The 11808-nt window shown below is 51.8% G+C and overlaps 1 long non-coding RNA gene across 2 annotated transcripts in view; it reads left to right on the plus strand.

Moving 5' to 3' along the window:
- Positions 1-10495, plus strand: part of LOC144217178 (uncharacterized) — a 45184-nt gene extending 34689 nt beyond the window's left edge. Inside the window, exon 3 of one of the 2 annotated variants that reach the window (XR_013330848.1) lies at positions 10353-10495. This is a non-coding gene — a long non-coding RNA (uncharacterized LOC144217178). Of the gene's footprint in view, positions 1-7293; positions 7405-10352 lie in introns of those variants that run through there. The other variant, XR_013330849.1, reaches the window with a different exon arrangement.
- The last annotated feature ends 1313 nt before the right edge of the window (positions 10496-11808 follow it).

Below are 11808 nucleotides of genomic sequence, written 5' to 3' on the forward strand. Positions count from 1 at the left end.
AAGCGAAAGTCGGACGCTTAACCGACTAAGCCACCCAGGCGCCCCTGAACTCGCTTCCTTCTTAAGGCTGAATGATTTCCCATCGTAGGTAGAGACGACATGTTGTTGATCCATTCATCCATCCACGCACATTCCGGTTGTTCCACATTTGGGCCGTACCGCTGTGAACCTAGGCGTACAAACATCTGGTCGAGTCCCTGCTTTCAGGGCTTTGGGTTTTACCCCCCAGGAGCGATGGCCGGAGCATTTCCTGGGCTCTGTGTTCTGCGGAACACACTTCGGAAGCGATGCTCTTTCTACATCTGGAGGAGGACAAATAAGCGACAAAAGTTTCCAGGGATCTTCCTGCCTTAAATGATTCGGCGGAAAAGCATCCGTGTCAGAAAAGCATCCCGTGCCTCCCTGATGGGGACCCTGTGGTCCTTAGTTTCTGCAATGCGTTAATGAAGTGTGAGGAGCTGGAAGCTCTTTCGCCACCTGTGATTCTCATCCTTAACGTGGCCTTCCTCCCACATGAGGTGACATCAGGATGGGGTGAAGGGAAAACGGGGGCCGTCTGGGAAGGAGGTCCCGGCATGCAGGTAGGGACAATGCAATGTCATTTTCCTTCCATCTCAGGATTTTAATTTTTAAAAACGGAGATTTCCTTTTATGGGGGAAAAGGATATTTAGGTCTTTCCTCACCTTCATGCTTCGGGATCCAAATGCTTCTTGGACAGTTATCTCTCTCTCTCTCTCTCAGAATTGTCCTTCAAGTGTCTAGAGCTGGGGCGCCTGGATGGCTCAGTCGGTTGAGCTTGGGTCATGATCTCAGAGTCGTTGGATCGAGCCCCGTGTCAGGCTCTGCGCTGAGCATGGAGCCTGCTTGGGATTCTGTCTGTCTCTCTCTTTCTCCCTCTCTCTCTCTTCCACTGCCCCGTCCCCTGCTCATGCTCGCACTCTCTCTCTCTTTCAAAATTCTTTGTAAATATCTGTAGATGCGATATCATAGCTCTAGACTGTCTGCTTTCAGGCTTTCCCATCTCAGTCAGCTAATAGGGAAGACAGGGATGCCTACGTTCCTGCCAGAAGAATGGCTTCCCTTTTCTCCCACCATTAGAATTCCACCATCGTCCTACCTTTTCCCCACAAAGAAGAGAGGAGTCGCCTAGTTTATTCTAGGCCACTAACGATGAGCCTCGGGGACTGCTCCGTTCTATGAGAGAGAAGTGATTTCCCCCATTTCTTCTTCAAAAGCAGAATTTTCTCTCTCCCTTTAGGAATCTCCCACTGCTGCTTGAATTTTAAATATAATAACCAGGTTGATACATGAAGCAAGCTTTGCCTGGTTCCCTTAGCAACAGCTCTAACTTTTACAGCCTGCCTGAGCTCCTTCTAAAGGATCTTGTGGATTTCATGAAAATAACAGCTCCGTGATCCGGAAGGGAGGAAATTTTAACCTTTCAAAATGATGGAAATCTAAAATTAAGCCAGCCATAAGGCAGAAGGAACCCGGGGAACCTCTAGGAAAGCCTTCATAAAGTCCCTCGCTAAAGACCAGACTTGTATTTGTGAGAAAAGTGTTTAGCCCTGGAAATTCTGTTTACTCTTTTTTAACACATCCTTCACAACACGATAACGGGGAGGGGGCTGCTATTGGCAGTTAGCAACAGCGCTAAACCATCTGGTCACCTGGGGACAAAGGAGACAGAAGTACTAAAAAAGCCATGTAGCACCGTGCTGTGACGTTTTTGACAGTCCCCAAGCAAAACGGCCAAAATAAACTAAGCGTCCGGTTTTTGTGAAGATGAGTCTGTTACCTAGAAAACTTACCTGTTTTTGAAGAATTTGGTGTCCGCAGAGCAGTATAATTGAAGCGTCAAGCGCCATTATTTTTGGAGGTTTTTCTTAACGTTTATTTTTGAGAGAGAAAGTGACAGAGTGCAGGTGGGGGAGGGGCAGAGAGAGAGGGAGACACAGAATCCGAAGCAGCTCCAGGCTCTGAGCTGTCAGCACAGAGCCCGACGCGGGGCTGGAACTCACAAACGGTGAGATCATGACCCGAGCCAAGTCAGGTGCCCAACCGACTGAGCCACCCAGGCGCCCCTAGCGCCATTATGTTTTGAATCCAAAAACCTAGCAAGGCATTCAAAGATGAAAAAATCTATCCGTTGGATGAATCACCAGTGGTGGTGATCCCCGGGCAGGGGGAGCAGTTAGTCTTGGGTAAGACTAATTCCTAGATTTCAAGAAAGTTTGATGGTTTGGGGTAGGGAAAACCAACATTTCAAATGCAAGGGCTGTCCTCCTATGTAGGTAGAAGCTGGGATTTTTAACCCAAGGGCAACTGGCTGCCTTGATGTAGGGAAAGCACCACCTTCTAGGGAAAGGGGAGCTTCGCGTCTCTGCGTGGGAATGCAAACCAGTGTCTTCCCGAGGAGCAGGGTCTCCAGTGGTTTCTACTGGGAAGATGTGTGATGGTGTCTTGTCCAAAACTGGGGACACTTATCAGAGGGTCCAGGAAAGATGCCTACAGGCTTAGCTTCACTGCCAGCTGACAGAGGCCCCCTAAAGACAGCCAGACAGGCATGACCTGAGACGATCCTTATAATTCCCCCAGGCCGGATTATTCTAGAACAATCAAGCCATCTAGACTTTAGGAAATGTGCTGATTCCAGAATATTGCTTGGATGCCCTTTGGGGACGAAGGGCAGGAACACATTCTTCTAGGCGTGGGTGGGGTTTACCCAAAAAGGAATGGATGTTTCCTTGATCGTCACCCTGGGGTCCCCGAAATAGGAACTTGGAAGGAGCCTTAGACGCTCCAAGGGAAAAACCATTTCTTGGTCTTGGAGCCTTGTGGGCTGAAAAGCCTAGGCTCTAGGGAGGCAGAGTGTCGCCGTTCTCCCGCTGTAGGAGGTGAAGTTGAAATCTGCAATTGGGGACGCGCCAAGGGCCACAGAGAGACACCAGGAGGGGACAGGCTCCCAGTTGAAATGTGGACGCTCTGCTACATTTGAATTCCAGATAAACAACAGATAGCATTTTAGCATAAGTATGTCCCCAAAATTGCACAACTCCTAATATTGAACGGGAAATAGTTACACCGCAAAATCAGTTGTTGTTTATTTGAAGCTGAGATTTTATAGGCTCTTGCGTGCATTTCTTCTGGAGTCCCGGAAAACTTGCAGAGGAGAACCTAGTAAAAATCTGTGGTCAGGGAGGTGGTGATGGGGTGGGGGTGGGGGGGCGCCCTGGGCTATTGGAATTTGGACATTAAAGGGCGATGCGATCTCCTGACCTGGTGAAGTCTGCCACACTTGGGTTACAAGTCCAACATGAGGCATCAGGGTTAAGAGCTGTGATACCGTGATTTATAATAAAATATATATTTGGTCTTTGACCTCATTTCTGGCACAGAGCTCTTAATTTTTTTTCCCTAATGTTTATTTATTTTTGAGACAGAGACAGAGAGCGAGCAGGGGAGAGGCAGAGAGAGGGGGAGACACAGAGTCCAAATCAGGCTCCAGGGCCTGAGCTGTCAGCACAGGGACCATTGGAGGGCTCGAACCCATGAAGGCGAGATCACAGCCTGAGGTTCGAACCCATGAACGGCGAGATCGCAGCCTGAGCCTAAATTGGACGCTTAACCAACTCAGCCACCCAGGTGATCATGGAATGGGCTTCTTAAAGCTCTAGGAATATCCTAAATGAAGGGAGACATAAAAGGTGTCTTTCCTTTTGTTACTGAGGTGGGATGCACCTGTGGGAGGGGGCCGTTGCCAGGACAACCAACCGCGTGATGGGGGGGGTGGCATTTTCATCCAACCCCCACCTTCCACGGAGGGAAAAGGGCTGGAGCTCGAATCCATCGCCAGAGGCCAATAATTTAATCAACCATGACTCTCAAGACGGTGCAACGAATCCGCTACAAAACCCCAAAAGGAGGGCTTCCGAGACCTTCCAGGTCGGTGAACAGGTGGAGATGTGGGGGAGGGGTGGTGCCTGGAGGAGACACTGGCAGCTCTGAGCCCCTTCCCACGCNCAAATAAGACACTTTTCTGAATTCTGAGAGCCTCTGCAGCAAATTAATCGAACCCAAGGCGGGGGGGTCGTTGGAACCTCCCATCTCCAGCAGGTCTGTCAGAAGCGCAGGGGACACCCTGGACTTGTAGCTGAATGGTAGGATACCAGTCGGTGTGTGAGAATTGTGGGTCGGTGTGGGTCATCCCCTTCCCGCTCACACACACACACCGATGTTGGAATTGGATGCGGAACCCTTACGGGGGCATTTACTTTTTTTTTTTTTAATGTTTTTATTTATTTCTAGGAGAGAGAGAGAGACAGCGTGAGCAGGGGAGGGTCAGAGAGAGAGGGAGTCACAGACTGAAACAGGCTCCAGGCTCTGAGCTGGCAGTCAGCACAGAGCCCGATGCGGGGCTCGAACCCACGAACCGCGAGATCATGACCTGAGCGAAAGTCGGACGCTTAACCGACTGACGAAGCCACCCAGGCGCCCCAATGGGGGCATTTTCTACACAAGGGCCTCCCTGAACCTCCAAGTTATCACACAGGGTATTAACATGAAACTTACCCTGTTGTCTCTGGCTCCGCCGAGCCCCCCTCGCTGAGAACACAGGATGTCAGGTGCCCGCATACCCACTACAGAAAGGCTCCAAACCATCTATGCAGAACTCACTACAGTGACCCAAGAAACCGACTGGGGGGGCCCTCAGAGCATCAGCCACTGGAGGTTGTACAAGGGAAACTGAGGTACCCACAGGCGACTGAATAGAGAACCGAGTCATCCCGATGAGGTGACTTTTCCTTCCTTGAGCCAACGAGATGGACCTTCAGGTACTTAGAGAGCCCGGCCTCGCCCCCGGGGTGGCCTCATCCAGGAAAATAAAGGGGCTCAGGACAGCTGCACTTCTACCGTGTGACAGGACCCAGGGGCATGGACCTTCCGGTGGGCCCCGTGGGCCCCTTGAAAGTGGTCAGGCTTATGTTATTTGAAAAGGGCCTCCATGAAGAACCTAGGAAGAATGTTGCTGCTTCAGCCCACTGAGAGTCCACGCTGTGTGATGCCATTTATATAAACTTCTAGAAAGCGCAAGCTTATCTATTGTGTGCTCCGAGTTTGCCTGAGGGTCAGGGAAGGACCGAGAGAGAGGAATCACCAAAGGTCACCAGGAAATTTTGGGGAGCGATGGAATGTTCATTATCTTGATTCTGGTTCATTGGGGGTCCTTCAGAAGCCAAAACTTATTGGGGCACTTGGCGGGGGGCGGGTGGCGGAGTTGGTGGAGCACCCGACTCTTGATTTGAGCTCAGGTCATGATCTCACGCTTCGTGAGTTCGAGCCCCGCGTCGGGCTCTGTGCCGACAGCGTGAAGTCGGCTTGGGATTCTCTCTCTCCTTCTCTCTCTGCCCCAACCTCATTCTCTCTCTCTCTCAAAATAAATAAATTTTTTTTAAAAACAGTCAAAAAGTATCATGTAATGCGCTCTAAACATATACAATCTGTTGTAAGCCAACTACCTATATCCCAATGCAGCTGTTTAACTACAAAACGACCCCAGGATAAGAGTCTTCTGCGGAGAGCTGGGCTACCCCAGCAGAAAGAGGTTGGATCCAGAAGCCAGTGGGGAAGAAGGCTGACTAAGCCCTGAGTGCTTGGCCAGGTGCATCATTATCCCAACCACAAAGTAGAGCTGTGGGCTGTCCCCAGTGGGAGACTCTCTGGGGAAGTCATCAAAGAGTCCCTTGTCACAAAGAGCCGGCATTTGACCACCTGCCACACGCAGAGAGCATTCAAGCCAAGAAAAATCTTCCCTGCCCCACATTCCCCATGCCACCCTCAGCCCTACTTCTGCAAGAGCCTGAGGCTCTGAAGGTGAATATCAAAATCAGGGGGACCCCTCCCACCTCCGTGACCCCTTCCCTGTTGCAAATTTCCAAACCTGGGGCTGGAGAGAGAAGCTTTCAAATGGCTGGGAGATCAGAGTTCTTTTCTTTCCTTTCTTCTTTTTTTTTTTTTAATGCTTGATTTTGAAAGAGAGAGACAGAGCGCGAGGAAGGGAGGGGCAGAGAGAGGGAGGCATAGAATCTGAAGCAGGCGCCAGGCTCTGAGCCATCAGCGGGGCTCGAACTCGTGAACCGTGAGCCCAAGTCGGACGCTCAACCCACTGAGCCACCAGGGTGCCCTGAGCTCGGAGTTCTTACACAAAATTTGATTTCAAAGTTTCTCAGTTCCTGAGAGACTCTGGTGTGGGAAAGATAAAGGCGTTTCCTGTTTACATACCAATGAGTCCAGCTTGGTCAATAACCAGTCGTGGTTTATCACGTGGAGTCTATCTACCTGGTCTATTCTGCCTCCCAAAGACCAAATGATCTGCTGATTTTTCTTCATTGCCTCTGCCAAATAATGAAGAAACACAGAGTCTACGTGGCGATCTTGCCAGCCAAACGGGTCTTGCAGGAAAACGACAAGGCATTTTCCAAGGAGACGTGATGAAGTGGTCAAGAGCATGGACTCTGATGCCGGACTGCCTGCATGTGGATCCTGGGTGTATGATTTCAGGCCAGACGGTCTCTGGGGATGATGCTAACTAACCTTAAGCTAAGTTGCGTTGTAGTAACGAACATCTCCACTCAGTGGGTTAGGAAAACAGAGGTTTATTTCTTGCTCATGTTGCATGTGCATTACAGGTTGGCTTTGGGTCTTCCCCTTGGGACAGGCCTGATGGAGCAGCTCATCTCGGAAACATTGCTGCTTCCGGGCAGCCAGGAAAGGGTAGCTAATGGTGCATCCGTGCCATGGCTCCTAAGGCTTGTTCTTGAAAATGACATGTTACGTCTGCTAGCATTTCCTTGGCTGAGCGTGGTGTCAGCATTCCGGGGGAGACGTAATTCTCCCACAAGGAGTGGCCGAGAATATTTGAGACAGTCCTAGCCGTCTATTGCAGTACTACCTATGCAAAGTGCTTAAAATAGCACTTGATAGGGGCACCTGGGTGGCTTAGTCGGTTAAGCGTCCGACTTTCGCTTGGGTCATGATCTCGCGGTTCGTGGGTTCGGGCCCCGCGTCGGGCTCTGTGCTGACTGCCAGCTCGGAGCCTGGAGCCTGTTTCAGTCTGTGACTCCCTCTCTCTCTGACCCTCCCCTGCTCACGCTGTCTCTCTCTCTCTCTCTCCTAGAAATAAATAAAACATTTAAAAAAATATTTTAAAAGAATAGCACTTGATAAGGCGCGTAGTGCTAGAAATGAGGACTGTTACTAATATTTCCTTTTCCTCTTGAATATCTTGGTAGTTTTCCTAAGGAGGCCAGTTGCTCTCAGACACGCAGCCCGTACATCCACCGCCCCATTCTGCAAGAATGACCGAAACAGCAGAGAGGAAGCCTAACGGAGAGGTTGCTGGAATCCGGGTCCCAGAGCCTGATTCAGGGTCTAATTAAAACTGTCTAATGAAGAGGAAGAAACAAAGCTGTTTCACTGGGCCGCTCTCTGCAAGTCTCTGTCTGAAAGACAGGCGTCAAGGTCCCGGGCGATGATTTCTCAGCTATTTCAGGATGAGTAGGACTCCGCAGTGTTATTCTTGTCTTGGGGCAGACGCGATATCTCCAGTGCTGTCAGTGCTTAGACCACGGAGGGTGGAAGGGAGCACTGCTGGGAGCCGCATCATCGGGGCTCAGTCACCAGCCCACGGGCTTCCAGGGGCACCGTGGGATCTGCGCTGCCCCGTGGGTCAGTCCGGCACAGAGGGCTTCCCGGTGTGCATCTGGTTTTGGGGTTTTCTTTTTTTTTTTNGCGCCCCTGGTTTTGGGGTTTTCAACTGGGCCGTCAGAGTTGGGCTGGAGGCTCTCACGGAATGATAGGGATCAGGGGATTCCTCACTGTCCTTGAGCCTCCAGGCTGGTTCAGGTGCTGGACAGGGGCCACTCTTGGGTCTCAAAGACTCCTCTCGGGCCTCAGAGCATTTCAAAACCCTCCCATCTAGAGGGTGCAAGGGCAGATACTCTGCTATTACAAGTGGGAAACTGAGGCAGACGAGTTGCATGCAAAATAGGGACAGAGAGACTGAGCGCATGTCAGTCCTTAGGAGGATGGCTTTACCTGGATTCCTTTCCCAGTGGCTCAAAAACCATCCTGGCCTGTTCACAGTGCACCTACCTTCTGCCTCATTTTACCCTGTTTCTGCTTACCAGTTCAATTAATTCAAAATGGTGAACACGTACAGATGGCTGGCTGCTTGGTGCCGGCCAAGGGCTTTGGACCGTACGGACGAGGAAGTTCACAACTGCCCGCGAGACAGGGCTGCGAGCTTCCGCAGGAGGATGGCGCCCTCCAAACAGATTTGCGCAAGTCCTTCCTAACCCCCGCTCCTGCGAGTGTGACCTGACATGAACATTGGGTCTTGGCAGGTGTGACCAAGTCAAGAGGCGGGGTCATACCAGAGCAGGGGGAGCCCCCATCCAGGGACTGGGAAAGTTGGACACAGACGCAGATGGGGAGGAAGAACACCAGGTGACAACAGCGATTGGAGTGGTATGTCTACAAGCCAGGGAACTACCACCATTACCGGCAGCCACCAGAATGCAGGCATCCCCCCCCCAACCCCCGTAGAGCTTCTGGGGCGAGCCCAGCCCTGCTGAACCCCATTTCAGGCGTGCAGTCTCCATGACCACGAGAGAACACATTTCTGTCCATTTCTTGATCTTGGGGTCATGAGTTCAAGCCCCATGGTGGGGGGTAGATTGTACATTTCTGTCCACCCAGCCAGTGGTGGTCATTTATTTCCAGCCCCTGGAAACCAGTGTAGATGGGTAGGACTCGGAGATGCAGAAAAGGACTCTGCACATAGCTCCTGTGAGTGACTCTAATGATTTTCGAGCGCATATGGTGTCCTCATGGAATAATTACTAATTGGATGCGGCTGGAGCCAAGGTCGTGGCACGGAGGGAGCCAGGAATAGTGGGAGATGGTGGAAATATGGGCTGGGGCCTTGAGTGCCAGGTTAAGGAGTCCACCCTTTATCTTGGATGGGACGGGAAGCCATTAGCATTTTTGATCGGAGTCTGAACTGTCCCTAATGAGTTACTTCCGTTAACCAGGGGGTAAGCAGTTGCCTTCCCAGGATGGCACTGGATTTTTTCCCCACCCTCCTCACTAGTTTTGACCCCAGTCAGGTCAGATGGGGCTGGGGTTAGTGCCACAGGATGGATGACCCAAAGGTAAGGAACAGGGTCTAATCTCTTTCCATCCTTATCACACGGAGTAGGGAACACGGGTTATTTAGGGTGTTGGCAGTCAGTGACGGAAACAGTTTTGCTTCAGCAACCTGGCAATTCATTGGCTCACAAAGGCAGGAGGAGAGAATGAGAGGGTGTGTGATCTTGCTAGGGCTGCTGCGAAATTGTGATGCGTAATAAGAAATATATATATTTGGTCTTCTTCCCAGCTCCTGGCACAAAGCTCCAAAAGCCCTTGGAATTCCCTAAGGGACGAGAGCCATTAAAGGTGTCTTGTTACGTTCAAGAGGGGTCTTCTGGAAAGCCGCTAGGTCACTTTCAGGATGGGGGCTGGTTGCCAGGACATCCAGTGGTGGGATTAGAGGGTGGGAGTTTTTAGCCCCACCCACCATGACCTCCGGGGAGGAGGGAGGAGCTGGAGGTTGAATCAGTATCCATCATGATGAATGAAGCCTCTGTATATACCCAAAAGGAGGGGCTTCGGAGAGCTTCCGGGTTGGTGAGCACGTGGAGATTGGGGGATGGGGAGGGGCGTTTACTCCAAAAGGGCATGAGAGCTTTGAGCCCCCTCCCCATACCTCACCCTCTGCATCCCATCCACCTGCTCTTCCTGAGTTAGGTCCTTGTATAACAAACCAATCATCTAGTAACTAACAGTTTTCTCCAGTTCCGTGCGCCGCTCTAGCAAATCACTCAAGCCCGAGGAGGGGTCGGCGGAACCTCCGAACTCCAGCAGGTCGTTCGGAAGCAAAGGTGACAGCCTCGACCTGGAGCTGGTGTCTCAAGGGCACACCTGTGGGACGGAGCCCTTGACCTGGGGGATCTGGCGTGGACAGTGCCGATGCTGAGCTGAGTCCTAAGATCCCCCGTTGGTGGGGAGAATCCCTCGCATCTGGAGTCAGAAGTGCGTAGGGTCGTCGTGGTGATAAAGTCAAGGAGAAACACAGGATTACATTTCCTTCTCAGAGACCCTGGCAAATGACCACGAATCAGGTGGCACAGAACAGCAGACACTCATCTCTCAGAGTCCCGAAGGTCAGAAGTCTGAGGTCAAGGAGTCAGCAAGGTTAGTTCCTTCTGGAGACTGACCGACTCTCTCTCTCTCTCTCTCTCTCGAGGCTGGAGGGCAGACTCCGTTCCATGCCTTTCTCAGCTGCTGGTGGTATCAGCCATCCTTGGCTTGTGGACCCATCGCTCCGATTGCCACGTGGCATTCTCCCTAAACGTCTGTCTCTGTGCTTCTTATGAAGAACAACCAATGGCCCCGGCTGACCTCGATTACACCTGCGGAGACCCCCCTGTGTCCCAATAAAGTCACAATCACAGGTGCCGGGAGTTAGGGCTTCAATGTATCTTTTTGGAGGATGCGATTCCATCCACAACTGGGGAACAGCTCCTTCCGGTGTGGCTGCCCCGAGGGGCTCAGCCATGTCAGCCGGGCTCTCTTTACCGCTGCCTGACGGCCACCAACAATCCAAAGGTGAGTGTGCGGTGACGGGCCCTGCGGGCTTGGGCAGGGAAGTGGCAGCCAGGAGCCCCAGTATTCCTCGATTGTAGCTGCTAAAAGGGATAGTGAGCCAGGAAAGATGAGATCCGAGCATGTTTGGAGGCGAAGTATAAACGAGAGACAAAGAAGGTTTGGGTAAGGATCAGGGAGGGGGGAGGGGGCCAGCACCAATGGGGAAGGGCTTTCAGGGGCCCCGGACACCCTGTCACCCAGCTGAGGCAGCTCTTTTTCAAAGGTCCAGGAAAGCCAGAGTCACCTGGGTGGCTCAGTCGGTTAAGCGTCCGACTTCAGCTCAGGTCATGATCTCACCGTTCATGGGTTCAAGTCCTGCATCCGGCTCTATGCTCACAGCTCAGAGCCTGCAGCCTGCTTCGGATTCTGTGTCTGCCTCTGTCTCTCTCTCTCAAAAACAAACATTAAAAAAAAATTTTTTTTAAGTCCAGGAAACAACAGATACCTGTACACCTGTAATTAACATGACATTGGATGCTACCTAGACTTCAGTGATCAAAATGAAGACCAAACAAACAAAAAAAAACCAAGTGCCCAACACCAGTCTGAGAGAAAAATCGCTCTTTTTACGTAAAGCTTGGTATCTCCTTCTGCAACAGGTGGGGTGGAATCTGTCGGTTTCTTATCTTGCTTTCACTTCTCCATCCCTTTGGTACGAACACCGTCATATTCCTTTAGGGTAAGCACCCCACTTCCGCCTCGGCTCCAGCTCTGGGGGGGGGGGTAGTCTCCTGAGAAGCCCAGGCTGGGAGATCGGCACAGCCCACCCTCCCGTCGGCCACGGCGGTTGGCGCCAAGCAAGCCCTGCAGCGTGTCTCGTGGGTCCTAATTGCTGGACTTTTTCTGGAACTCCGTACAGAGAAGCGTTCTTTCCCGCGGGGGTGGCTAGCCAGCAGGGTGTGACGGGAGGCTGCCAGGGACCATATGTGCCACCACCTGGGACAGCCTGCCTCCGAAAGGGACTGAGACAGAAGAAAACGGGGCTGAGACACAGAGAGACAGTCTGTGGCCTGGTGACGGGCTTGTGCCAAATGGATCTCCCTCCACCTGAGGGA

Source organism: Crocuta crocuta, unplaced genomic scaffold, assembly GCF_008692635.1.
Source record: "Crocuta crocuta isolate KB4526 unplaced genomic scaffold, BGI_CrCroc_1.0 scaffold139, whole genome shotgun sequence".
Taxonomy (NCBI): Eukaryota; Metazoa; Chordata; class Mammalia; order Carnivora; family Hyaenidae; genus Crocuta; species Crocuta crocuta.